The 25,300-nt window shown below is 41.1% G+C and overlaps 1 pseudogene; it reads right to left on the bottom strand.

Annotated features, from left to right (window-relative positions):
- Positions 1 to 408: 408 nt before the first annotated feature.
- Positions 409 to 1,481, bottom strand: LOC147614036 (uncharacterized; annotated as a pseudogene).
- Between the last annotated feature and the right edge of the window lie 23,819 nt (positions 1,482 to 25,300).

Genomic DNA, 25,300 nt, shown 5'->3' with positions numbered 1-25,300 from the left:
TATGTTAGGGGTGCTCCCTAGCTCCTTACTTGTTTTTGTTTGTTGCAGAGATAGACCTCTTGACGGGGCAGGTTCTTGCTCTTAGAGGTTTACAACCTCTGTCAGCATGTCCCTAGCATGTATAAAGTGCTCTGCTACTAGACCATCATGATCACACGCCCTCCTGGTCCTCATCCTGTCAATGGCCCTCTTTACCATCTGAGTGGTAAAGAAAGTGCTCGTAGATGTGCATGCCTCTGTGGGGTCTGGAAGGGGATCCTGTCCGAAAACCGTATATAGTGATGTCGCATACTGGCTCCATACATCAGGAGAAGTAATCACTGGGGGAGGAGAGCACTCATGAAAGAGTCGCCATGCCTCTCGTGAGTCTGTGCTCATGATGAATAGCTGATACAAGTCTCTCTCCATCTAGGCTAGGAATGCTCGCTTCTTCCGTCGCACAAGGCGCCGGAAGGCAATCCGAGACTGTCTGTGAGTAATGACACCTAAAAGAAGATCTCTCTGAAGCTGGGCTCTCACATCTCTGCACTCCTCATCATACCAACTATTCTGAGGCATGTTCCCAGAATGTCTCCTCTGACCGGGCTGAGTATGTGGGTATGCCTCTGATGCTACCTCATGTAATGTCTGAGTCAGTGATCTCCTCCACTGAGAGTCCTGGGCCGACTGTGCAAAGACGATCCCAAATCCCCTGTGTATAAATCGAGTCAGTCTCTGATGTTAATGTATACCTTGTATGTGACATGCCTCCTGATGTCTGGACTGTACTATACTGAAATGAGACGGACAACGTCAAGAGAGCATGATCTACTGCTATGCCCACTGGTTTGGCCCCCACTGTGAAATCCTAAATGCAAGGGATGAAACTCAGCTGAGCCATAACATAATCCACTATACTCGCACCATGCCTATGTGGAATGCATGTGAAACCCGCTGATCCAGGAAATCTTTGTAGACCATTAAGAATGGCCAGACCATGTGTAGTAGTTATCTCTGTGAGGTATCTCCCATACTCTATCTGCTCTCTGTCATGTGAACACCTCTCTAGCCCCAACTCACACACATCCAGCTCTCTAAGCATCTCCTCTGAGAGGTGTCATAAAAGATTGTCTGCTGAGAGTTGCCCGTTCGGGCATTGAAGTCCCCTAGAAGAATGATGTCACCATCTCTAGAGAATTCCCATATGTCATCATCTAGTATAGAGAAAGGCGACTGTCCTTTGGGTGTAGCATAGACTGACATACTGGGGGGAAAGTAGCATATGGCAATGTGCAGAAATCGGCACGTGTCTGCTCTCAGCCTCACCCACATGTACCTCGCCTGATCATCTCGTCACACCATATGAAGCATTGGCTGTAACTCTCCTTGAAAAGCACTGCTACTCCTCCTGAACCTCTACTCCCATGCTCAGATCTCGTGATTGTCTTGTGAGCTATCTCCCATCTATAACCCGTCTCATGTGGCATTGATTGTCCAAGGGCTTGGTGTTGGCTTGCAAGGAAGAAGCTTACCACCATGAGCATTCTCTCTACAATACTTGATCCTCTCTCCATAGCTAGCAGATCTGTACTCCTAAATGAGCCTTCTCTCTCCAAACCCACAGTAGTAGCCATGGCTTGCAAGGAAGAAGCTTACCAGGAGCATTCTCTCTACAATACTTGTTGGTCCTTTCTCCAAACCCACAGTAGTAGCGATGACTTGCACGGAAGAACCTTTTCATGATGTATTCTCTCTCTATATTGCTTAGCAGCCATAGCTTGCACTAAAGAAGCTTCCCATGATGCATTATCTCCTTTGCATTTCCTTCTCACCATTGCCAACCCTCTCTATGTTTCTTTGGCTCCCTTTGCGGCTTCTTTCTCTATCCACAATGCAGCTCTAGAGAAGCAACCCTCATCTCCATTCTTCCCATTATTTTTTGATTCCATATCCTGCTCCTTCCACTCCTATTCAACCCAAGCTTACAAGCCTACTTTCTTGTAGATGGCACTACAAGACATCACCAATAAGCCTTCTAAGATCCGCCTTTAGGTTGATTTGGAGACAGAATACGCAACCCTATGCAGTAGGCATGTTGCACCCAATATTTCATACGATCAGCTTCGAATGCAAGGAGCAAAAGCCATTGATCTTTGGATTGATGGAAATCTTTATCCCTCAGATCCAATATCTGGTGCCCCTCCACCATTCAAAAGCATTACAAGTTTTTTGAAGTTTGTTGGTGATGGTTTCAATGGGCTTCTTGGCTATTGTAGGAGATTACACATGTTGTGGCTAGATGAGGTAGCTGGAAAGAGGCAAACACAATTTGCCTTCGACCAGCTTCAAGCGGGGTCGACTAAGTAGATCAATAGTTTGATGCAGAGGATTCAAGAGCTCTCAGAGGAGCTTGAGGTGCAGAAGAATAATTTAGCGGATCGTGTGCGCACAATAAATCAATTTATCGATAATTATGTTCGTCTTCAACACTCCACTCGTAATCTTCGGCATCGTGTTCACCATTTCACTCACCTTCCCATTGGATATCACGTAAGACAAAGAAAACGTAAAGCTGTTGGGTTACTTTCTAAGATAGCAGGCGCATGCAAGAGGCGTATTCAAACAACGAGGTAAAAATTTTTGTAGGAATTATAGCAACTTTGAGAAGCAATTAATGAATAAAGCATCTCTCATGGGTGACTCTTGCGATTGTAGGGCATGTGCAACAGCTATACTAGGATGTAACAACGCTGAGGACAATGTTAATGTCTCCCTTCTTCAGCATGTCCTTTAGGAGAAGGATATCATGGAAATGATTACAGGTTCTGGTAATGATAAGCTGCGGGAGACCCTTCGTCGACATTTCTTGAAGGAAATCAAAGAAATTGTCACACCCAAAGAGATGCTTGATATATGTGACTCAGCACGTATTAGCCAGAAAGGTTACAGAGCAATGTACAGGTCAATCACTTTAGGGTTGCGAGCAAAGGGAGTTACGCAATCCTTGCTTCTAACATTTTATAGCTTACAGATGGCAAAGAAGTGTGCTAATGGTGATATTGCATCCATGTTTAATGGGTACAAGTGGGTGGAGGATATTATGCCAATGCCAACAAACAAACCCTTTGAATACAATGCATATAACAATGTCTACATTAACATGGAAGTGCTACAAAAAGCAATGATACAGTACTATGGCCTCACACTTGAAGAGACAGGTGGAAATGCCGTGTTTGTCTTGAAGCTGGATGAATGTGAAGTGGTTAAAGGTCAAAGACTGGAGCGTGTTAGTTTAAACTTGATGAGCCAAGCACTTAGAGGAAAGCCTTTAGAGACCCAAGAGTTGGATGCAAGTCAAGACAGCAATAATAGGGGTCAAGGGCATAAGCAAGACTACTACGGCATTCAATCAGAGAAGAACATCTGGTGGCAAGTAGCATGGGTGGTATTTTGAACGGTCTGGCATTCAACATGTCGTCTCTTGTCAGGTCAATGGTCAAAAGCTTGATGTTCCCGAGATAGGCTAGTTTAACGTTGAATGGCACTTGGGTAGCGATCTAAAAACCTTAAAGTGTATGTTGGGTTGTAAAACAGGTGCGAATACTATATTCTCATGTGTTTACTGTTGTCATTCCAAGACAGCAGTAGACTCAAGAGTAAAAGGGAAACAACCTAGCAAAGGCAAAAGTCAAAAACAGGTGGGTACAAAAAAAGCAATCGTTTTTTATGCTGAACAGAGGAAAGGATCAAAGGTATGGCATAATGGCATATTAAGTTGTGACCAGAGCAAGCCACCTAGTCGTGACCAGGAGGACAATGCTTGGAACCCAATCTTGGACATTCCACTATGTCAAGTGCATGTGTGCACATTACATGCAAGAGTCAGGATTTTGGATAAGCTATTGATGCTCCACATAAACTATGTCTGGAACATGGAGCCCGAAGATCGACGAGAAGAGTCAATACGTGCACTAGAGGGTGTACTTTCCTCTATTGGACTACATGCTGGAGCAGTGGTCTTCACAAAGGACAGAAAATCAAACCCTACACAAGACAACCCTAATAAAATTTGCATGGGTGGATCAAAGGCAAGACACTTGCTATCAAACCACTTGGGTTCTCATAGCCACACTAACTTTGAAATTTGGAAGAAGATATGTGATGTTACAACATATCGAGGAAATGATGCCAGGCTTGGCCTAAAACGTGCACATGTATGGGAGGTGTGTGATAAAATGGTCGATCTTCTAGAGCGACCTCACCTGGATGACCATGGTATTGAGGCACTTAAACAAGCCACTTGTAGATTTACAGAAGAAATGGTCGAGGCATGGGGAGAAACACACATTACTCACTACATGGTAATGTTATATTTCTTGTGTCCTTGTAGTATGTTCTTCATACTGTTTGTTGACTTTATGTAATTTTCTATGCAGCATATATTTGTATGCACATGGGCCATACTTTCTCGATAGATATGGCTCTTTAGCACTTTGGAGCAATCAAGGCATGGAGAAATCACATTACCAAGCAAAGGCCGTGTATTGTAAGGGCACTCGCCATGGTGGTGGCAAAGTCAAGAGTAATGCGCTCCATGAAATGTTCAACTGGTTCTATCGCGTTCTGGTTGGCAAAAAAAGGCAAAAATCTCACGGTAATTTGTCTCTTAGGCATCAAATAATGAAAACTGTTAATGCAAGAAGAATTGAAGGATACAACCGATCAAATGCTAGGAAGAGACTACGGCAGTGGGGGTAGCAAGCAAGCGTCGATGTGGTTCCTCATGGGCTTAAACTCTCTGATTATAATCTTTTTGTGTTTTTAAATTTTCTAAAAGTTTAAAAAAATATATTTATAGATATATTTAAGTCATTTTTCATTTATAACCACCACATTTCAATTTCTTCTTTGTGCTCTACTCTCAATTTGCCCTCCCACTATCTCTCGCACACGTACATACCTAGGCCATGCCAGAAGAACAGGAGCAAGACGAGCGGTTTTTCGATAAACTCGGCCCACTACCTGCTACAGCAAAAAGGACAAATCTACCTATAGTAACAGAGCAAGAGGCAAAGGAGATGAGAGAAGAAGAGCGCAGGAAGGAGGCCGAAGAAGCGCAGCGGGGCAGGAAGGAAGCTGAAGAAGCAGAGCGTAGTAGAGAAGCTGAAGAAGAGCGGCGTCGAAAAGAAGCCGAGGAAGGTCAAGGGCAACCACCCGAGATTGTTATTGAGGCCGACACCTTAGAGGAGCTAGAGGTTATCCTATAGAACAGGGAGGTCGAGCTCTTGGCCTATGGCATCACGAAAGATACCATTGACAAAGAGTTTGCTCTTGTGAGGGCGGCTTGGGAGAAAGAAATGCAAAAGAGACAGCAGTCCAAAGAGGACGCAAGGAGGGCAAGCCAAGCACAGCCACAAGCAGCCACAACATCCAGACGTCCAGTCAAGACATGTGGCAAAAGAATGGAGGGCAAGTTTCGAGACCAGCTAGAAGAGGAAGAGCATGCACAAAAGAAAAAGAAGTTCAGGTCTAAACGACCACCGTGGGAGAATCAAAGACCACCACCGCCTCCACCGGTTACAAAGAAGAAGAGAAAATGGAGGCCAGGGACAGTGGCGCTACGAGAGATTAGGAAATATTAGAAAAGCACAGATCTTGTCATCCCCAAGGCACCATTCTCTTGACTGGTGAGAGAAACAATGGAAAAATTTACTGACAGGGTTGACCGCATACAGAGCACAGCTCTTGAAGCTCTTCAAGAAGCTGCTGAAGATATTGTAGTTTCCATTTTTGAAGACTCAGTGCTGTGTATGGTACATGCCAAGAGAGTCACTTTCAAGCCTGTAGATATGGCCCTAGCCCTATGCCTACGTTTAGAGCATAGCCTTCTACCTCAATAGGCTAACCCACTTTGTAATTCTCCCTACAAACTTTTGTAATGTTCCCAAAATCTTTTGTTTTGAGTTGTGTTAAATTCTTTGTTGAGTCCAATTTTTTTTGTATGCTCAGTGCCAATGAACATTTCATTAAAAAAAATATAAAAGCACTATACACACAGGAAAAAACACACACAAACACACACACACACACACACAAACACATATATATATATACACACACATATATATATATACACACACACACACACACATATATATATATACACACACACATATATATATACACATATATATATACACACACACACACACACATATACACACACACACACACACACACACACACACACACACACATATATATATATACAAAAAAGGTAGAGTCTATAAAGTCACCTAGAGACCCTTATTGAGGGCCTTATGAGCCTCACAAGACCAAAAAAATCAAAAAAAATAAATAAAAAAATACCATGTGCGCTACGCTCACAAACATGGCCTTGTGGCCTTATTTGAGATGCTTGAAGAAGAAGGAGAGACCGTCAATTGGGATGCATTACCATGATGTAAGATGACCTTCAAACTAATGGTATATGATCAAAAGATTCTTGAGTATTAATGTTTAATTTAATTTGTTGTTTATCGATCTGAAAAATAAAAAAACGAGCACGGTTGTTTTTGTGCTCTATTTTAGACAGAATGGTGCTGTCTGTTTGCTGTTGTTGATGTTCATTGCAGGCAGCCAGGCAACACTATTCTGTCTAAAAAAAAAATTCTGGTACAGCGTCGGTATATTCCCCGGTATAAACACTGGTATAGTCACTGGTATATGTGCTGGTACACATGCCGGTATTGCCGTCGGTATAGATGCCGGTAAAACGTCAATATAGGGACAGGTATACACCCCGGTATAAGTGCTGGTATAGTAGCCGGTATAAACGTAGGTATAGTCGTCGGTATTGGCATCGGTGAAACGTCGGTATAGACACCGGTATAGACACCGGTATTGTTCCCCGACGCTTATACCGACGTTGTCGTTCCGGCGCATATACCGGCGTTTATACCGATGACGGGGCTTTTTTAGACCCCGTTCAATGACGTCGGTATAAGCGCCGGTATTAGACTACCATGTAGTAGTGATATAAGATATTATAAGATTTTGGAGCTATTATAAGATATATATATATATATAAATATAATATCTTATTTAAATATATAAGATTTTGGGGCTATTAGGGCACCTAAAGGGCCCTATAGGCAACCCAAGACCAAAAAAAAATATTAAAAAATATTAAAAATAGCCATGTGCGCTACGGCACGAAAATCTGCATTTTGACCTGGTCAAACAAACGATTACCGCTCCTTCTCCTCTCGCCTACTTGGTGGGCGATTCATGGCCAACTCCTACACAAACGATTAACAATTATAACTTTTAGAAATCAACATTTAGCCCACATACATACATTTACATAAATAAAATTGCTACAAATACTTACAAATTCATGGCGCATGGTTTCGTAACCACCACTCCCAAGATGAGAAGCTCCTACTGTTTGGAGTCTTGCCCTTGCCGCCTCTCTTTGTTGTTGAAACCTCTCTGGTGTCTCTGCGAGCTCCTGAGCAATGGCTTTTCACTCCCTGTCATCTAGCCAAATAGGTTTCTCTTTCCCCTCTCTAAATGCATCCCTCGCCTCTGACCTACGATGACCCATCAAAATGCGAGTTGTATACTGTATCCACTCATTAGAGACAACATTCATAGGGTCAGATGGCTGAAACTCTTGCTTTATCTTTGTATTTATATAATTTTCTTTCCCTTATCTTGCTGATCCCATTTAGTCACGATAGAGTCGTGAAACTGTATAGTGCACAATTGTCGAATGCGTGTCTTCATTGCCTTCCCTGCACTATTCATTATTAGTGCTACATCCCTAATTGTGTATATCTTGCTGTTGTCATGGTCATGTGCACCCCAGGGAGTGGAAGGTGACCCTATGGGTGTGCTATCAACAGATGAGAGTGAAGGACGACGCTCACGTGGTGGTGGTGTCACAGCATCTGTGGCACTACCACCACAACAACCTCCCCCTGAAGACCTACTACGTGAGCGACGTCTATGTGAAGAGGTGGTAGATCGAGCTGTAAGAGGAGTGGAAGGCTGTGTGGTATGAGGTGTGGGAGCTGCTGTCGTACCTACGGGTGTGGGAACTGGCGTCGGGAAGCCAGATGGGGAGGCAGATGTCCCTACTCCAGAACCCCAATAACTCTGAGCCATGGCTCTCTGGAGTCATGGACGAAAGAAAACCATATAACTACTGGGGACTCATGCCCTGCGGTGTAGGATTAAATGAGAAATCAGGACTGTAGTTGAGCGGCGGCGAGTCATCACCCATGGCCTGTTGGACAAAAAACCATATGACAAACTTGTGCGAAATGAAAATTACACGATAAACAATGAAAGAACCATATGACAAACATTAACAATGATAAACAACAATGGTAAAACTATATCAACTTGCACCTATAGTAGTGATTATGACGGTAAACATTAACAATGGTAAACAATGAAAGGACCATATGACAAGCATTAACTTTCCTAAACAACAATGGTAAACCATATCACTTTGCACCTTCAATGTCATAAAATCATTACAAATATGTCATAACTATTTGCATAATCATTAAGATACATCATTTTAAAAATCATTATCTATTCTATCATCCTCATTAAGATCAGTAGCCCCAAAGAGATCTATGTCTATGTACATTTCAGCATCCTCATCATTAAAAGTCCCTTGATGAAGGATGTCCTCATCATCTATGTCTTCTTCCTCAACATGTTTTTCAGCTTCATTGGTTTGCACCTCTTCATTTGGATCTTGCTCTAGTTGCTCCTCTTCATTTGCTTGCTCCTCTTCATTGTTGATATCGGCTTGTTCTTGCTGCTCTCCACCACCCTGTGCATCCACATCACCCAGTTGTAGCTCAAATTCTTCAAAAATCTGCTTACTGCGGGGGGCGACTTGAACCACAAATAGCCAGCGTGGATCTTTTGGATCCGCTTTAAAGACAACCTGCTCACAATGCTCTGGGCGCACAAAAGTATCTTGCTGATCGGTCCATACCTTTGTGGAGTCCACTTGGATGAGGCCACTCTTGTCTCTACGTACAGTTGCATGTGGCCCATTCGTGATTACCTTGAACCACTTCACATCAAAGATAAACAACTCAAAACTTCTGAAGCCAACCTTTAGTATATCTTGAATGGTTCGAAAGTAATCAAGCATTCCAGTAATTGTGTTATCATCACTTGCACTTGCACGAGTTTCTTGAACAAATTGTGCTGTGACACCACAATCAAAGGTTGCTCTTCTTTGGTCTGTTCGTTCTACTCGAAAATGATGTCCATTTGACCAAAACGCTCCATATTTGTGATACTACAAATAGCACATAAAGATTGTTGATGGAGAAACAAACACTGAGACATGTAGAGAAAAAAAAGAGAGACATGTAGAACTTAAACACTTACATGCCAATCGCATCCTTTTGTAAGCTCCTCCTCCTCCTCTGTTATAGTTAAACCAGCTCTAAAATTGTAGCTTCTAGCCATCTACCTGTGGGAAAGTCCGAAAGAGCTTGCATACCTTCTGGATATGGGAGATTTCTTGTAGTGCGATTCCTTCTGAAACTTAAACGATCTTGTACTCGCTGTCGCTTGAGAGCTTCATATGTCTCAATCCACTTCTCCATTACATGAGAGTTCAAGATGCAAATTTTTTTGATTTTTTCCCTCAAATTGTTATTCATCTTTCTCTTAATGCCTTGGCCTTGAGGTTCCTCACCAATGACTCGCCTGTTAGACTCTTGAGACCATAGCCGAGGTATCTTTGGATCTGAAGAACTTAAATATTTAGTGATGTAAACAAGGGACTCTTGTATTAGCCACCCTTTTGACATACTACCCTCTGGGCGAGCCATTTGGCGAACAAATCCCTTTAATGTCTTCATAAACCTCTCCAAAAAGAACATCCATCTTGAATGGACTGTTCCAGCAACTACAACCTCATCTACAACATGAACTAGCAGATGCATCTGGATTGTTAATAAACTTGTAGGGAAAAACTTCTCTACCATGCAGACTGCCTCTATGGAGTTTAAACGCGCTGTCTCCAAAGTGTCTCTCTTTATCTCTTTTGAAGAAATCCAACGCACCAATGTGCCAATCTTATAGATAGTGACTCTAATGTCTTCAGTGAGGCAATCTTTTATTGCTATGGGTAGCACAAATTGTAGAAACTTGTGCCAATCATGACTCTTGAGGCCACTAAGATCATCATCCTTTGTAAATGCACTTTTCAAGCAATGCATACAACCTGTAGGAGTCCGAAACTCTGAAATTGTCCTCTTGACTTGTTGTTCCTCCATCTTACTAAAAACCCATGGGGCTCTTGGAAGTAGCACCTTTCCATTAGGTCTAGTGCGAGCCCACAACTCTTGCATGCAACCAATCTCTTCCAAGTCGTCCCTTTGGCCTTTACTCTCCTTTTTGCCTGTCATGGTCTTCCACAGAATGTCAGCTACATTCTTGAAAATATGCATCGGGTCAAGCAAATGGTTTATAAGGAGATCACCCCAATAGGGGAGTTGGTGAAAGATAGAGATCCTCTTCATCCCAGGACATGCCAAGTTGCCACATTCCTCCCATTTCATCTTCCAATCGCTTGCCTTCAGTGCACTTGGAGGAGGTCTTCCTAGATTACCATCCCGCAATTCATGATTTTCTGGAAGATACCTAACATGTCCTTGGTAGACATTCTTTCGTAATGCTTTTGAGTATCTTGAATCAAGTCAAGGACCACATACAGGACATGCATTGTAACCCGATATAGACAAACCTGAGCATTCTCCATAGCCAGTTCAATCATGCATTTTCCACATGAGAATACCTTGCACAGTTGCAAGTCTTTGGCCACTCTGCTGCTTTGACATGTTCTTCACTTCAATTTCGTTCCACAAGGTGCGTAACTCATCAATAAGTGGTGCCAAATATACATCCATGTTCTTCACCTTGTACTTTCCTGGAACTATTAATGAGAGCAACAAATGACCTTTCTTTATTGCTAACCATGGCGGAAGATTATAATTCACAAGGCAAACAGGCCATGTGCTCCATGAAGAGCTCCTTAAACCAAAAGGGTTTACACTATCCATTGCTAGGCCAAGACGGAGGTTACGAGGATCTTCCCTAACGTCGGTATGCCCTAAACCTCTAGTAGTGTATGTCTTATATATATATATATATATATATATATATATATATCCTATATATCTTATATATATATATATATAGGTACACACACACACACACACACACACACACACACACACACACACACACATATATATACATATATGTGAGTGTGTATACATGTATAAATACAACATGTTTTCGTACCGCTCTAACCCAATCCCGAATACTTTTTTTAATCACGATCACATTTAAAATGAATCCTAAATAATATTTTCTATTAACATGAACAAAAGCTTGAAATTGCGAGGCTTGAAATGGTATATCACAAGTACGCCAAGAAAAATCACACCTTATGATGCACAACAAATTTTTTTTATTAAACTTGGAAGAGAAGTTTGCATTACATCTTTTTAATAAGCTCTTGGAAGACCTCAGGAGAGAGAGTTCTAGAGGCTGGTTTCTGGCCTAAGCTTTGGAATATATCACTCGGCTCATTGATTCCTTGAGCCTGAGAAAGGGCACAATGGCTTAAAACTGAGCCGGGATGCTTGCCCGTAAAGCATTACAAGGCAGCTTCCCTAGCTACCAAAATACATTTATTTATGTTTGAGGCTAAGGGGTCCTCCGACAAGACTGCACTAAGTGCTTTACATTTTAGGAGCTCGGCATAGGCGATCTCTGAATAGTCTAAATGAAAAACCCGCACTATGTTGGCTCTGAGGGCAGGTATGTAGTGCCAAAGAGATGCATCTCGATCCTCTGACTTTGATCGCGTTCCTCCTATGCGCATAGCAAACTTGTCCACTTCAAAAGCAGTCTATCAGCATGTCAATATAGAAGTTAGGAAGTGTGAAATGATACAACTAAAAATAATTTGCTTTACAACTAAGAAGTTAGGACATACCTCAGTTGTATCGTCACTTGCAACTAGTTGCTCATTTGTCAAGTTTATGCTTCCTTGGTCTTGAGCATTGCCAGCAATCAAGGGCATGTGTGGTTCAAAGGCAGCTACGCTCTCATAGAATTGCACATCTTGCTTTATTTCAACGAGCGCTTTGGCCACTACATCTTCCAAGGAACTGCTACCAATATCGTATGCAAGCGCTTTTGTGAGGTTGTCATCTTCAAAAGAGATTTTCACTTTCCCTTTGTCTTAACCCCCAGCATTCATGGCAATAATAGACAGTGCCTCATCCTCGCGAAACCTGAGTGTCTTGGCAATGTCATCCAGAAACAAAAATTCTTTCCCATCAATAATGATTGGATGCAAAGACATGACAACAAGGTCTGGGACCTCCTCAAGTACTTCATCGCCCTCTAGAAGTAGGTCCGGAACCTCCTCGGGGACATTCTCTTGTAGAACCTCCTCGGGGACATTCTCTTGTAGAGCCACCAATGCCATTGAGGCCTCCCATTGTTCTGTAACATTCTCTTCCTCAGCATGGGCCTCTTGGACCTGCTCCAATAGCTTTGCTTTGCCCTTTTCTTTTTCCTTGCCACTTTCTTTCGCCACACCCTCTTGTAACAGAAGGACCAAAACCATGTCCCAGCTCATGAAAGAAGTGCCGATGTTGCCCATTTGTAGATCCAAGAGCAAGTCTTCCTCCTCATTCCTGTAGTCCTTTTCTGTGAGGGATTTTAAAAACCTTGATAGGCAGGATCTAGAATTCTTGTCTTCCCTGAATATGTACTTGATGAGGTCAATCGGAACCCATAGGCCCTCATCACCCTCAAACATGATGGAGTACGTGCTGATGTGTTGATCCATATACTCAATGACATCTATAAAAGCATCCGCGTGTAGATGCATTGTTGCACGCACATCAATTGCTCCCTCAAACATAGGGACGATCTCGTCAATCCTATGAAGTAGCTCAAGCTTTCCTAGCTGTGCAATAAGTGCGTCAAGTAGAGGTGCCATGACTATGAGTGATTGCAAGCAAGAGAGAGTGTGTGATACAGAAAGGTGTGTGAAATTGAGAGCAAGTGTTAGGAGAGAACGGTAATTGTCAATTGATGAAAATGAGTAAATTATCGTTTATAAATAGGCGACCTTGTTATAAAATTTTAAAAACTTTTAAAATTTTTAAGTACAAAAAAATTTTAAAAAAATGGTATGCGAAAGCAAGAACGTATCCTTCCATCACAAGGTTATTTCTAATTTACTAGTGGCTCAAGCCATAGATGCTTGTGTGACCAACCTTACACACAAAAAATAAAACTTACACAAGACAATTGAAAAACCTTAATAAGACAGTGAGGCAAAAAAATTGAAATTGTATTTACTTCAATCCAAGATTACATATCCAGTGGTTGTTTGATAGCTACACAGCCAGGGAAAGTAATTTCTCTACAAAGAAAAGATCGTTCCTGCCTTTTGCGTACTACTCTTCCATTGATTATCAAAGCAAAATCACCACTCAATGAGAATCGAAGAACTAAGTAGTCACGTAAGTTGGCAAAAAGGGACCAGTCATCATTCACAGCAACATCTTCTACATCCCCACCTTGCATGGATATATGTAGCACACCCTGTTCTGTAGAGGTTGTGTGTCGGAGTCTAACGTCTCCCATTCTCCATTTGTAAGCTTCCATCGCCTATAAGGAAACGCAATGGACAACTATTGCTTGGCAATATGGTAGCGCATCACAACCTTCTCAACTATTACTCCGCAGATGGTGTCTCCATTGTGTTGAACAACTTTTTTATCCCATGCAGGTGATAAGAAACAAGTGAGAGCTCTCTCCCCCTTTGCAATCCATAAAGTTGGGGTGCGATATGTGTCACTTGTACAGAACAGGTACACAAAGAGGTGTAGAGGTATGAAGCAGGTTATGGTTGCTTTGTGAGATCCATATGTGCACTTCATAGCATTTTGCACCTTGCTTTCGATCTGCAAAACAAGCCATGGCCACTGAAGCATTGTCTGGAATTGGCCATTCAATAGATGTGAGAGTTAGTGTAGATTCTGGAACTAATTTTCCAGTACCATTTGCTGTCGTGGGAACCACATATGTATCCTCATAGAAGAAGATGTTTCGTGCAAGAAGTTGTGCAACTGGACACCCTCCAACGATTAAACTACCAAGCTCCACATGGTATGCTTCAAAGGTTCTTGAAATTGCCTCCATAGACTCCCACTCACTATAGTTTGAGGGAAAAATATCTACGCAGAGGAACCCAAGAACAATCAAAGTAGTGCTCAGTATACCATTATTAGTATACAATTAATTTAAAAACAAGAATATAAAGTGGTGAAATGACTTACAATTTGTAGAAAATCGTTGACGTTGGTCATGGTCTGCTAGTGTCAGCTTTGTTGCCTTGTAAACATGTTGGACCTTGGCCAGCTTTTTTCCATCACGATCTTGTTTGAGCTCCAATATCCGCCCTTTCCAATGGTGACTTTGTATATCAACGTATCGCTTTGACACCTTGTGGGTTCCTCTTGTACTAGGCTGCATCGTAATCCAATTCCACTTCTCGTACTGTTTGATGTTTCAGTGACCATCCTCATCTTGACCACTGCTACAAGAGAGAGATTGAATACTGATCGAAGGCCTTCGAGCTTTAGAAGAAGACATCAGATGTATATATTAGGGAGATTATAAACCTTGATGGCAAAGGAAAATAGAATGGTGAGGAAAAAACTTAGACTAAGGAGATGTACATAAGAGGAGGAGTTGTAGAGCAAGTTCTAAGGGCTTGGCTGTGCTATTACTGCACTTTGAAAGAGGATATTAGAGGGGGTGAGAGGAGACAATGAGTAAGATTATGAGAGCCAAAGCATTTGCAACTCAAGCTTCCATAGCTTGGCTCTGCTGTTACACTCTGTAAAAGGAGGTTGGACAAGGTAGAAGGATGAAGTAAGGAAATGTAAGTGAGGATCAAACTTCCATAGCTTCTGAGAGGAGGTTGCAGATCAAGCTTCCATAGCTTGGCTCTGCTGTTACACTCTGTAAAAGGAGGTTGGACAAGGTAGAAGGATGAAGTAACGAAATGTAAGTGAGGATCAAACTTCCATAGCTTCTGAGAGAAGATTGCAGATCAAGCTTCCATAGCTATAGATCTAGGTTTGTGAGTGAAGAGAGAGGTAGATCAATAGGTAGATAGCTAAAAGAAGTAGTCTAGAGAGTGAAAAATGCCCTGCTATAAGAAAGGGGGAACAGAGAGCGTTTTGGAAGGAAGATGGGAGAGAGGGATAGTGGAAAGTGAAGGGGAATGTGGGATAATGATGGGGGCTCGTTTTTGGGCCTCTATCACTTTAGAGACCTTACTTAATGATGGCTGCAGCTATCCTTTTCTATAAAAAATAGAAGAAGAATTCATATATGTATAAATTTTTTGAGTTTTAGGTGATTTTAAAAATTAAAAAAGAGCCTATTTAGCCTATTATTCTAAGTTTGACCACTACCTTCTAGGCTCTTACAAACCATTGGTTTCAGTCCACATGTAATCTCCCTATTTGTCTATTTCTTAATCACCTCCATTAGGCAATGGCAAATAAAAGGGCCCAAAAAGACTCCATTGAGTTCCTAATGGTCTTCTTTCCCACGTATTAATTTGTGTATAACGTGCATCTACATGTTATAAACTGATTTATATCACCAGAAGTTTTAGACAAATTCTCATCATTGCGGATTTGAGAGGTGCTATCCATTACGATATTAGGACCTGCAACCAATCATGTTTAATAATTAGCATTCATCTCAAGGTATAACATTAATGCACGCAACCATCCCTTTAAATATTGAGGTAGACCAATATAGGAAGAGTCACGCACTTCAAAGTTGGGTTTGCCATCTCAATGTAAGTGATGACGAAGTTCTTAACATAACTATTGCTCTTTCTAATGGTGCTATCATACCTTTCTTCTGTCTAAGAATAAATGTATGCCGAAAGCCTATTTCGTTGTTTACAGTATGGTAACGTTGTAATCATAGATATATAATCCAAAAACCTGCCAAATTCGTCGACGGCTAATTCAGCGAAAACAAACCCTTTTCAAGACCCTAGCAAAAAAGCAAAAAGCTTCACTCTTCCAAGAAGATCGACCAATGACATATATATGGTACCGGCTAAGATGTGATGATAATATAGGTTGATATTGAAAAATCATTTGATATGATTCAATGGGACTTCATACACATGACCATTGGCCCACGTATATCCAAGATGGTATATTGGTTATATGCAAACAATCTAACTTCAGGAGTTATTGATGGTGGTCTTACAAAACCTTGGTCACTATTGGGACGTTCTTAGACAAGGATGTCCTTTAAGTGCTCTCTTCTACGCCATTGCTGCTCACTCGTTACTCTTGTATGTTGATTACTTGGTTTGCGATGGTTTGCTCCATGGTCTTGCTCTTGCTTTTGGGGAGCAATTCATTGCTCAAGCATATGCAAATGACACTAGTTTTTGCCCAGAAATTAGGAAGATAATGTGAGAACGCTAATGCAAGTCTTGGATACTTATGCATTGGCTGCAGGACTTCCTATCAACTTCTACAAAATGAAATTGCTTACCTTGCAGCCTAAATAGTGGTATGCTTTGCTTTGGCCAGGACAGGTTATTCCTCCTGATGTCATGTCTCGTCATTTGGGTTATCCCATTGTATGGTTGACTTCTAATACTCAAATGTTGGATTGGGTTATGGAGAAAATCAAGCGTAAATTGCATTACTGGAAATTGTCTACATAGCCCTTGCATGTTCGCCTTAGGATTGTTCAATCCATTGTCATGGCCTACGTGCAATTCTTCCTTCCTTTGCTACAATGATAGACCAAAGCCATGAAATTGTTCATGTCTAAGGCGATGGAATTATTCTGGAGCACTTCCATGCATAAAAGGGTTGAGATTGTTATCTACAGACAACTTATGCAAGCTGAAAACACATGGTGGTTTGAATATCACTACTACATGTTAGCCTAATACCGGCGCTTATACCGGCGTCATTTAAAGGGGTCTAAAAAAGCCCTGTCATCGGTATAAACGTCGGTATAAGCGCCGGAACCATAGCGTCGGTATAAGCGTCGGGTAACAATACCGACGCCTATACCGTCATCTATACCGACGCTCACCGAGGGTAATACCGATGGCTAAACCGACGTCTATACCAGTGCATATACCGTGTTATATACCGGGCCGTATACCGGGGTGTATACCGACGTAAATACCGAGATATATACCTATGCATATACCGACGTCAGTACCGGGGAATATACCGACGCTGTAGCAGAAATTTTTTTTTGGGCAGAATAGTGCTGCCTGGCTGCCTGCAATGAGCATGATCAACAACAGCAAACAGACAGCACCATTCTGTCTAAAATAGAGCACAAAAACAACCGTGCTCGTTTTTTTATTTTCCTGATCGACAAACAAGAAATTAAATTAAACATTAATTCTCAAGAATGTTTTGATCATATTTCATTAGTTTGAAGGTCATCTTACATCATGGTAATGCCTCCCAATTGACGGTCTCTCCTTCTTCTTCAAGCATCTCAAACAAGGCCACAAGGCCATGTTTGTGAGCGTACTTCTCCTCTCGCGGGCGATTCATGGCCAACTCCTGCACAAACGATTAACAATTATAACTTTTAGAAATCAACATTTAGCCCACATACAAACATTTACATAAATAAAATTGCTACAAACACTTACGAATTCATGGCGCATGGTTTCGTAACCACCACTCCCAAGATGAGAAGCCTCTACTATTTGGAGTCTTGCCCTTGCCGCCTCTCTTTGTTGTTGAAACCTGTCTGGTGTCTCGGTAAGCTCCTGAGCAATGGCTACCCACTCCCTGTCATCTAGCCAAACAGGTTTCTCTTTCCCCTCTCTAAATGCGTCCCTCGCCTCTGACCTACGATGCCCCATCAAAATGCGAGCTGTATACTGTATCCACTCATTAGAGACGACATTCATAGGGTCAGATGGCTGAAACTCTTGCTTTATCTTTGTATTTATATAATTTTTCTTCCCCTTCTCTTGCTGATCCCATTTAGTCATGACAGAGTCGTGAAACTGTATAGTGCACAATTGTCGAATGCGTGTCTTCATTGCCTTCCCTGCACTATCCATTATTGGTGCCCCATCCCTAATTGTGTACATCTTGCTGTTGTCATGGTCATGTGCACCCCAGGGAGTGGAAGGTGACCCTATGGGTGTGCTATCAACAGATGAGAGCGAAGGACGACGCTCACGTGCGAAATGAAAATTACACGGTAAACAATGACTGAAAGAACCATATGACAAACATTAACAATGATAAACAACATTGGTAAAACTATATCAACTTGCTCCTACAGTAGTGATTATGATGGTAAACATTAACAATGGTAAACAATGAAAGGACCTTCAATGTCATAAAACCATTACAAATATGTCATGGTCTTCCACAGAATGTCAGCTACATTCTTGAAAATATGCATCGGGTCAAGCAAATGGTTTATAAGGAGATCACCCTAATAGGGGAGTTGGTGAAAGACAGAGAGCCTCTTCATCCCAGGACATGCCAAGTTGCCACATTCCTCCCATTTCATCTTCCAATCGCTTGCCTTCAGTGCACTTGGAGGAGGTCTTCCTAGATTACCATCCTGCAATTCATAATTTTCTTGAAGATACCTAACATGTCCTTGGTAGACATTCTTTCGTAATGCTTTTGAGTATCTTGAATCAAGTCGAGGACCACATACAGGACATGCATTGTAACCCGATATAGACAAACCTGAGCATTCTCCATAGCCAGGCCAATCATGCATTGTCCACATGAGAATACCTTGCACAGTTGTAAGTCTTTGGCCACTCTGCTGCTTTGACATGTCCTTCACTTCAATTCCGTTCCACAAGGTGCGTAACTCATCAATAAGTGGTGCCAAATATACATCCATGTTCTTCACCTTGTACTTTCCTGGAACTATTAATGAGAGCAACAGATGACCTTTCTTTATTGCTAACCATGGCAGAAGATTATAATTCACAAGGCAAACAGGCCATGTGCTCCATGAAGAGCTCCTTAAACCAAAAGGGTTTACACCATCCATTGCTAGGCCAAGACGGAGGTTTCGAGGTTCTTCCTTAAAATCCGGCCATTTCTCTTCAATGTGTCTCCATGCGGGTGAGTCAGTAGGCACACGCATCACTTCATCTGTGGATCGAGTTGTGGCATGCCATGTCATCAAGCTTGCTATAGATTTGCACCTGAACATGCTTTTTATCCTTGGGATGATTGGAAAGTGCCTGAGAACCTTTACCGGGACAGCTTACAAGGATACCATAGGATAACATGTATATGCAGCTCATTAAACACAAATCATTATGCATTACACAAAGCACTATGTAAACCATAAAACAGGGCTTCTTTTTCCCAGCCGCGAGGGAGATTTTAAAAAATAACATTTAAAGCGTCAAACGGGCTTCTTTTCCCCAGCCGTTGAGGAAGATTTTAAAAATAACTCAACCATTAACTTATCTCCTCTCCATACAAAATTAACTCGAATTTGAACAAGGATGGAGAGAGAAGCTATCTCTATTCATAAATAGCTATTTATAAAGGCCTTATGCAAAAATCTAAATGCATAGTATAAGTATAAGCTTGCATAATAAGGCTGCAAGACTTATGCATAAGCTCTATGCATAAGCCAACTGCATAAGCCTTATGCATAAGCCATATGCATAAGCCTTATGCATAAGCTCTATGCATAAGCCATATGCATAAGTCTTATGCACACGCTCTATGCATAAGTCTTATGCATAAGCCATATGCATACGCTCTATGCATAAGCCTTATGCATACGCTCTATGAATAAGTATTATGCATACGCTCTATGCATAAGCCATATGCATAAGTCTTATGCATAAGCCATATGCATGTCTTATGCACACGCTCTATGCATAAGCCATATGCATAAGTCTTATGCATACGCTCTATGCATAAGCCTTATGCATAAGCTCTATGCATAAGTCTTATGCATACGCTCTATGCATAAGCCATATGCATAAGTCTTATGCATAAGCTCTATGCATAAGTCTTATGCATACGCTCTATGCAAGACTTATGCATAAGCTCTATGCATAAGCTCTATGCTATAAGCCTTATGCACTATGCTAACCCTTAATCCCATCACCCAATGGTGTAATAAACATGATCTTGTTTTACATGGATAATAGATCTTACCTTGATAACATATATAATCTCTATGAATAAAGAGAATACCTTATGCATAGAAAAACAGAGCATAAGACTTATATGTTATATGTATAAGAGAGTATAAACATTCAAAAAGCTTATGCTTTCCATCCATGCAAGGCACTCTACATCAAAAAAAGGTTTATGCAAAAAAACATAACGCATGTGAAGCCTTATGCATAAAGCTCATCCATAAGATTTATACATAAAACATTATGTATTAAGCTTTATGCATAGATCTTAATTCATGCATTCAGCTAGATTCATATAGCTCTATGCATAAACTCTATGTATAGAGCTTGCATAAGCTTACAAGCCCTATGTATAGAGCTTTCATAATCTTACAACCTCTATGTATAAAGCCTATACATAGAGCATATGCATTGAGCTTTTATAAGAAGGCTATGCATAGAGCTTTCAACAAGAAGGCTACGCAAGCTCTATGTACAATGTCCATGCAAGCTTTCAAGAAACCTATGCATAGAGATTTTATAAGCTTGTAAGAAACCTATGCATAGAGATTTTATAAGCTTGCAAACTCTATGCATAAAGCCTATGCATAGAGCTTATGCATAGAGATTTCACAAGCTCACAAGCTGTATGAATAGAGCTTATGCATAAAGCTTGCAAGAAGGCTATGCATAGAGATTGCAAGCTTATGATAGGTTTTATGCATAGATATTAAATTAATCCTATGTATAAGCTTACAAGAACCCAAAACTAACCCTAAATCATAAAACAGGAATGCAATAATTCATAGAAAATAGCATAAACAAGAAAAATCGAAAGAGGATCTACCTCTTTTTTGCGAAGCTGAAGGAGAGGATTGGTGAAAGATTGGTGAGGTGAAAGAGCTGCAAAACAAAATATTAAACAAAATAATTAGTAAATTAAACACAAGAATAAGAACTAATACAAAACCCTAAAATCTCTATGCATGCATTAGGAGATCTATGCATACATAGAGAGCTCTCAACATGCATAGAGAGCCAAAAAAACACAAAACCCTAAACGTCCTAATTCTTAAATTAAAAAGTAAAAGCAATTGCAAGAACATACTAGGAGAAGGAGAAGAGGAGAAAAGAAGAAAGAAGGAGAAAAGAGGAGAGAACACCATATTAGTGAATTTGGGAATTTTCCAATTCCCATTTTTGAATACTTAAAAAAGGGGACATGGATAACATGTTTGTAAGTTTCTCAAAACCCTATCATATGACCTATCGTTGGAAAGCGCTTGAAAAATGGAATCTAAAGAGCTATAAAGCACTCATTTTGGATTAGTGGTGTTCAAGTTATGGTTAATCCAAACTTTTGACCACGTTGTCGTGCCATGGCACGTCTATGATGTGAAACCGTGCATGTGAGGCCATCAAATACACATCCAGATGCATGGGTTAAGTGCCATGACGAGTCATTATATGATGCCATGTACATATGTTCATATTGTATATGAGGTTCAATAAGACAAGCTGAGGCTGAGTCAGATTTAGGAGTTTTTTTTTGTATATGAGTATGGAGGATGATGTTTTTGCTGTTACTCAGAGCTCATGGGCAGGTTAGAAGCATCCAGTTATATATGATGGCATGAGGGCATACCAATGCACAAAGGAATGCATTTATGAAGGCATGGAGAAATACTTGAATGAGCAATTGGGGATTCTATAAATCACATGGGCCGATATGATGATTTATAAACTATGAAGGTATCAAGAGAAATGGAGATTTAATGAGCATCACAGTGCCGAGGAGTTCATTGAATGTGGGGAAAATGTGGAGATAGAAAACATGGGGCTTGTAAGCATGTCTTCATAGGTGTGAGAATGCCTTGGGAATCTTGTGTTTGTGCCAAAGCAGAGAATTCAAAGTATCATCGGCTAAAATGCCTTATGGGTGAATGTATGTCATGTGGGGGCCAGACAAGAAACTTCTTATATACCCTCTGGAAGCAACAAAAACACAAAGATCCATGTTGAAGTGCTTGAGGAAATTGTTGTGACCATTAAAAAGAAGGGAATATCATACCTACTAAGGTTATGCCTTGAAACCTTAGTGCTAAGGTTTAAAAAACAAAGCATATTTGGGATTTTTCTAGAAAATATAGAAGCGAAATGCGCAGCCTTTTTTAAATGGCATGTATAGCTGGAAAAAGGTGGTGGGAGGGGGCGTCGAGATGTCCGCGGGAAAAAGGTGAGAAAATTGGAGGCGACGACGGCGAGTGCAGAGGTGAGGAAAATTATGCAGAGTTAAGGAACAGCGGCGTTGACGACCAGTGGATTTATTTTGAAAACCATATCTTCTGTGCATAGCTTATAGGTGCTAGAAATAAAGGGAAAATCAAATACTACAGAATGATATGCTTTTTGAAAAATCGAAGCTTACAGTCTGAGCAAAAGCGATTGCTGCAACACGTATTTCTTCATCGCATTATCAACGCAGAGGCGACTGTTCATGATGTAAAAAGAAGCGAAAATCTGAAATTCGCCTCTTTTTTTTTAAAAGAGATAAGTGAATCTTTTTTTAAAAGCTTTCCCTCCAAAAAGCTTTGGGAATAAGGTCTTGTATAGTTTTTTTTTATATACTTTGGAGAACCATAAAGCTTGGATTTCAAATACTATTTAACTGGGCTTTAGAGTGCAAGATAGGAAACTTTCAAAAATTACAGAGTTATGTGGTACATATGCCATGCTTTTTTGCTTGTGAGATGTTAGAATATTAAGGCAGGTTTTCAGGTGATAAAAAGTGCATCTCGAAGTAATAGTTTTGATGGCACTGGATTAAAAGGATATAACTAGACATGTGTGTATTGGAAAAATGGGAAGGCTTTGTTATGCCCACATGTGAATGGTTCAAAGGATTTCATGCAATTTTGTGTAATCAACGGGATGAATTCAAGGATGTATTGAGGTGAATCGACACATGTATTGTCATTGGAAATAGTGATGTTCAATACTCCATGGGAAATTTTGTGCGTAAGTTTCCTTGTTGGATTTGACATTCACTCTCACAGCTAGAAGTTTCGTACTTTCCTGGCTGTACCGCATACTTCACGACAGCTTTTGGTGAACCCGACGTGAAACTGCTGGGGTGAGAGTGTGGTGAAATATACAGGGAAGCTATGGCTGAGAATTCTGAGGGTCAGGGGGTTCATTTTGACCCCGGAGTTATGCAGATGTTTCAAATGTTTACCATGTACATGCAACAGCAACAAGCTGCTGAGAGGGGGCAAATTTCCACGACCAAGGCATTACAATCAATTGTGAAAAAGGTGGATCAATTTGATGGGAAGGATATTACAAAGTACCTGCGCAATTATATAAAGGAGATGGAGCTAAACAGGGTGGCTGAGGAGGATATGGTTCGAAGTTTCGAGCTGGTATGCGTTCCTGAAATAAGAGAGCGTATAAAAGGATTGCAGACAGCACAGGGTGGCAAAAATTGGGAAGAGTTCAAGCTTGCTTTAAAGGATGAATATTTCATGGAGGATTCGGAGCGAGTGACCAAACGAACTTTCCTGGAATGGGTCACAAAATCTAAAATGGGAATTTCTGCCACAGAATTGCTAAGAGAGTTTGAGAAGCGTTATGCCCAGTTGTCAAGGATAGAGCGTGCAACTTTGGATAGAGAAAAAACAGAGCTCTTCTTGCAAGCAGCTGGGAAAGATCTCCAGGAGAAATTGGAAATCCTCCTTGAGGATAAGAATACAGAGCAGGGATTAAAGAGTGATTGGAATGATGTTGAGGATGCAGTCACTATGTTAGCAAAGCGGCAGCGGAGGAGGGATAAAATGGTGATGGGCTCTACAACCCCAATAACTGCTGTTACCCCTGAGAATTTATCCAAGCCAGCTGCTACAATTCCTAAGATAGATGGGCCGATGGATGAGCTTATCAAGGGTATGCGTGATTTAAAATTGAAGATGTCCAGGATTGAAGAAAAAGGTCTACCATTGGGGCAGGCTTCTATGCAAAGGCCTCAAACCAAAGAAGGGTTTACATATAGATGCATATGGTGTGATGACCCAGAGCATGCAAAGAAGGACTGTACTAGCTATAAAGAAGCTCTTAAAAATCAACTTGTGTTTTTCAAAGATGGAAAAATCTATCTTACAGAGACTGGTCTTCCATTGAGTACAAACTTTGGGAAAGGAGGGATGAAAAAGCTGGTAGAGGATATGGCTGCTAGTCATGCCATTTCTATGGTTGAGGCAGCAACCTATGGATTAAAGGTTGGTCAATTAAAGCAGGGATTTGAGAATGATGAGGATTATGAGAATGAGAATTTTTGGCCATCAACAATGGAATTAATTGCGTCAAAGAAAGTGTCAAAGCAAGCTTTGCATGAGGCAGGTGATTGTATACGTCTTGAGACTGGCTGGGAGGAGCCTGTGGATTCTTTATCCATTCATGCCTATATTGCCAAATGCCAAAATAATGAGGCACAGGTAGAGGAAAAGCGAAAAAGGGAAAATGAGGAAGGAGGGCCATCAAAAAGAGTTACACGTGGAAGTGAAAAGAAGGATCCTGGGCCATCACATATGCCTCCACAGCATAGCAGACCTCCACATGATGTTTCAATGGAAGAAGTGCCAGCAAAAATGAAGGAGAAGGGTAAAGGGAAAAATCCACTCTACAAGCTTCAATCTGATATTGAAGTTGTAACAGATCTCAAAAAGGTACTTGAAGAAAGGATTCTAAACAGCAGGGTGGAATTCACACTAGGGGAAGTCTTGGGAATTGCAAAGAAAGAATTTCATGATGAGATAATTGATATTATACGAAGAAAAAGGCAGTCCATAATTGAATCTATTCCATCACAAGGGGAGGCAAGCACTTCCAAGACTCATGGAGTACAGGTACAGAAAAAGGAAGAGAGAGAAAATGTGGTGGAATGTAATCACTCTGCTGATGGGGCACGACAAGTGCACTTTGTGGAAGAGGATGATGAAAAAGAAGTTCTTACAAAGAGTCATTACTCCAGGAGCC

This window comes from Cibotium barometz, chromosome 42, assembly GCF_041138505.1.
Source record: "Cibotium barometz isolate CiBa-2024 chromosome 42, ASM4113850v1, whole genome shotgun sequence".
Lineage (NCBI taxonomy): Eukaryota > Viridiplantae > Streptophyta > Polypodiopsida > Cyatheales > Cibotiaceae > Cibotium > Cibotium barometz.
Note: the sequence above shows the minus strand (reverse complement) of the source record. Positions and strands in the feature narration are given on the sequence as shown.